Here is a 5,168-nt window from a genome sequence, read left to right as displayed (position 1 = left end):
AAAAATGACAATTTTTGACACTACAACCAAGAAGAAACTAGAAGATGATTTAACTAAAAATTTAATGATGAGGAGCTCTGTTCAATATTTAGATCTTTGAATATATGGAAGAAATAAAATCAAAATTAATAACTCCTCAGGAGTTTTTTGAAAATTTCCAACCGGAATCTAAGGGCCAATGGGAATCTGATTTCCTTAAAGCCTTACAATATTTAGGAATTTTTTTTAATGAAGTTGGAATGAGTACAATTCCAATGAATGGAACTTATAATAAAGTCATAATCAAGCAAGGAGCTGATCCAAAAACTGTCCAGAAATTGTTTAGATTTGGGTTAATTCATTCTATCTACCCAAGTGACGATTTATCAAAGATATCTTTATTACCAGAAACAGTCAAGCTGCAAATTAAAGTATTTAGAACTATAACAAAAGCGCCAAAGATTTATATAAGGACAATGTCTATTGTGTCTGAATGGGATGACGAAAAAGGAAAGAAAATTCCTACGGAAACTGTCACAAAAATGGGAACTACAACAAGAGAATATATTCCTGATGAGCAGAAGACTTTCACAATTTCGCCATATATTTTGAGGAGTTTACCGGATATGAAGGTAAAAATATAGAGACAATTATTCGGAGCATATATGAAATGTTAAATGATGGAAAAAGATACTATATTACAATGATGGATGGATATCTATTCACAAATTTAGCTAACGAATGGCATTCAAGGTATTTACTGGAAGGTTATCTTGAAGGAATCTTTAAAGGAGATATACCGATGACAAAAGCTACAAGACAAATCTTTGAAAGGACAAATAAATAAGAGGAATCTACAACAGGAAAAAGAAAAGATATAAACCCTTTAGTGGAGCTAGATCCACTCTGAAGAAGCAGAAAAATTATTGAACAAGTTGCAGGCTAAGACCCACTCTGAAAAAGCAGAAAAATTATTGAACAAGTTGTAGCAAGATGTAAGCAATGACGTAATTTTGTAATAATAGAGGAGGGGTTCAACCTCTATAAAACCCATAAGAACTTAGGAGAAGGACACGAAAAATTCTGAGTGCTATTCTTACTCTTAGAATCATTATATTCTTTTCTCTAAAGCTCTTGTAATAAAAGTTTTTCATCAATAAAATTTATGGGATTCTAAACTTTCTTTTGTTCTTTCTGAGTAATCTTAATAGTTAATGACATCTTGTTCAAAAAATATAGAAGTCTAAATACGAAAAATGAAGAAGAATGAGTATTTCCTGATATTTTAATTTCTTTAAAAATCTAAACTCGAATAATTTCTTTAAAAATCAGGAATAGACATTCACGAAGGAAGCGTGTTGGACCCTGAAGAAATCTAAGGTATGACAAAAACCTCATCTCTCTTTTGTTTTTGGTATTAAATTTTCAATTCTATTTTTAAATAAGTATGTGTTAATGAAACGGTGAAAAGAAAGAATGTTTTATAAAAATGAATTATTTCATTAATTTTGCAAAGAATTATCTGATGGAACTGGATCTAGTTGATTTATAATTTTATAATTTTTTAGGGAATTTAATAAGTTCAACTGAAGATCTAGTTAACGCTAGGGAAGATAAGATTTCGCTTCTAGCTTTTTAATTATACCCCCTCTTCTACTCTCCCCATTGGTATCAGAGCCTATTTAAGGATACAAAAATGACTTATAAAGAAGTAATAAATAACGTTATAATTTTAATGGAAACTGCAAAACAAAAATTAACCATAGAAACAAATTTTAAAAGAGATCAATTAATAGACATAGAAAATGAGATAGCACGTATAACAATTAATCCTTTATCAGATGCATCTGTAAGGCCTAGATTAATAATTAACAGAGACATAATATATAATGACCTTAAAAGATTGGAAGGAAAGTTACTAAAAATAAATGAAATAATAAGACAAATTTATATGATATGAGTATAGTAGAAAAATTTAGCCAGTATTTAAGTATGTTAGCTCTAAACAGTAAAGAAAATATAGATGAATTAATAAGAGAAATGAATGGACAATTAAAAGCACTATATGATAATGAAATAAATTTTGGAGCACAAGATACGGTAAATGAAACATATAGAATATCTATTCTAATGAGAAAAATTAGAGAAACATTAATACAATTAAAAAATAAATTTAGAGAATAAAAAAGAACAAATAAAAGTACCGATAACTTATTGGATGTTAAATGATAAAAACAAAATATATAAAGAAGAGAGTTTATATAATTTTTTAACTCTATTTAAATGGGATAAAAAAATGGAAGCAGACAATTTTTTATTATGTTTAAAACGAACGAATTTATCTAAAGATATAATAGATATAATAATGGTAAAATATTTAAAAAATATATATACTGAAATTTATTTAGATTTATATTGTGAAGATTTAAATAATAAACTTTTGGTATATGAAGACGATTTTTATGAGGATTAACTAACACCTTTAACCAAAAGAAAAATACCAAAAGAGTGCTAAAGTGCCATGTCATCCATAAGAGGCATAAAACAAGAATTAAATTTTTTTATCGACACACATATAGAAATAGCCCTATAAGTGGAAACAGAAAATTAAAAAAAGCGTACGCCTGAAACCCTAAAAAATGAGAGGGCAGATATGGAAAAATTTGAAAAAAATAGGTACAGCGCGTCATTTCCTCAATTAAGAATCTGGGCCTGACCCGCTCTGATACCATATTAAAAATATTGGTGGGAGTAATTGATTTTAAATTGGTGAGAATGTGACAATCCCATATGCTTATGAGAGTGTTTAGGTTCAACTATGACCTAATAACTAGAACTAGTTAATAGGTGGTTGAATCTTTACACTTATAAACTCATCATTTATATTTGTTCTCCTAAGCAATGTGGGATTATTTTTAGCAGTTAGCTTTGCCTTTTTGTGGGGCTATTTCTTTGGCTTTAATATATATAAAAGTTCATCCAAAAAACATATCTTAACTAACTTTAGTAGAAAAAATATTGTTTTTTATGAAAATTACAAATGTCATTAATTAATGTTGTTACAAAATCTAATTTTCAGTGGCATTTAAATATACTCACTACAAGAAATTTGCTATATTATGATAAAATGTTTAGTGACAAAATTATTTTTGTCACAATATGTGGATTTATTGTGACAAATAATTATTTTGTAGTAATTAATGTGAAAATAAATAATATTGTGATAAATTTATATTTTGTCAAAAAATTTTGTCACCCAAATATTAATTTTTTTTATTGTGACAATGTATTTGCCACAAAAGTTGTTTTATCACTATATATTATAAAATAGTTGTGATGATAAAAAAAATTGTCATAATATTTGAATTATTGTAATAAATTTTATTTTTTATAACAATTAAGATAAAAATAAATAATATTGTGATAAATTTATATTTCGTCAAAATTATTTGTCACTATTAAAATATATTATTTTTTTGTGATAAAATATTCTCCACAAAAAATCTTTTATCACTATATATTTACAACAATATTGTGATCATAAAATATTAGATAACCATTTAAAATTGTTTTTAATATTTTTTAAATATAAATTATGGTCCTTTTTTATAGTGAATAAAATGTCATTGATTAATTTATATTTCATTTTGTACATTTAATTGTAAAAACATGTAATTGATTGAAAAAAAAAATTGTTTTATAATTTTAATTACTATCGTTCAAACCGCTCGCCCATCATGGCACGACCTTACACTATCAAACACACTAATCCACTACCCATTACCCAAATCTCTCTTCTTCAATCATAAACTCATTTTTCTCTTATCCATTACCATCCTTATTTCTCTGAATCTTTAGTTTTTATCAGGTAATCATAATTTAGTTGTGTTTAATTTTTCACTTTTTTTTATATTTTTATTGAACCACAAGCTCGATCGAGCCGAACGAAGTGAAGAAGCTGAATTTGTTTTCTCTCCATAAATTTTCTTTTATTTTTTGCTGGTTTATGAATTTTATGGTTTTGAGATTGATTAAAATTTTCGATACTCTACTTAACAGATTTGGACAATTTTTGGAAAATTCCCCGATCTCATCCAAAGGTATAATTTTTATTCCTTTTGTATTCTTTTTTTTTTGCTAAAGTGGACTGGGTTTTGAATTTATTTGTATATTTTGTTTAATGATCTGTTTGTTTGTTTAGGAAAAATTTGGTGTTTGTTAAATTTTAGCATGTCAATTTAAAATGATCATGGAGAATTCTTTTTCTTATTTTAAATTTGTTTTCTGTTCCTAATTTGCATGGAAATGGTAAAGACAATGTTTTCTGGAAATTTGATCATGAAGAAAAAAAAAGTAGTGATTTTTATTTGCGTGGAAGATAAACATATTTTTGGGGGAGGTATATCAGATGAATTGACTATTATGCTAATCCAGCTAGCTGGATGAAATCATGTATTTGGTAAATCATATGGGATCATAAATTGTTGAATTGTCTGCACTCTTTATTAATATGAATTTTGTTTGGATCTTGAAGTTCCTTTTCGTGATTATGGAATTTATTATTATTTGGACACATTCATTAGCAGTGTCTTACTTACTTGGGTCACACTGATCTTTCAAATATTCTATTATTACATTGTTTTAGGTTGCTGATTTTGGGTTTGCAATATGGCGCACACCGAATGGAATATCAGTTGGAAGAGTGAGTCATTGGAACAAAACATACATCTTCTTCCATCAAAATTTATTGTTTAATTAATTTATTTTATTATTAGCGAAATCTTGTACTCTATTTGAATAATTTATTATTTTAATAAATTAAGAATCTGGCATTTACGATATTATGTGACCTTTGTTGAGTTTTTTTTTTTAAAAGTGAAAATGTTATTTTTTATTAATTTACGTCAGCCAAAAGATATTGCATTGATTGTTTTTATTATTTATAAAAAATTATAATAATTTTGTTGATAAAATTGATAAAATTATGACAATACATTTTATCAAATTAAAAATTTGTGACAAAAATAAATTTTATCAAAATTAAAATTAATTCCATCATGATTTGAAATTGTGATAAAAAGAATTTGCCAAGTAATTAAATTTTGTCACTAAAAATAGAATATATGTTATGACAAATTAACATTAATTATGATAAAATTTTATTAATTGTGACATAATTAATCGTCATA

At 26.1% G+C, this 5,168-nt stretch overlaps 1 long non-coding RNA gene across 1 annotated transcript; it reads left to right on the top strand.

Moving 5' to 3' along the window:
• Positions 1-1,040: 1,040 nt before the first annotated feature.
• Positions 1,041-4,820, top strand: LOC126671712 (uncharacterized). The gene is made up of 3 exons (XR_007639089.2): positions 1,041-1,359; positions 4,039-4,079; positions 4,625-4,820. It is a non-coding gene; the product is annotated as an uncharacterized LOC126671712 (long non-coding RNA).
• Positions 4,821-5,168: the final 348 nt, after the last annotated feature.

This window comes from Mercurialis annua, linkage group LG3 (genome assembly GCF_937616625.2).
Source record: "Mercurialis annua linkage group LG3, ddMerAnnu1.2, whole genome shotgun sequence".
NCBI lineage: Eukaryota > Viridiplantae > Streptophyta > Magnoliopsida > Malpighiales > Euphorbiaceae > Mercurialis > Mercurialis annua.
This window is presented reverse-complemented; position numbering and strand designations above follow the sequence as displayed.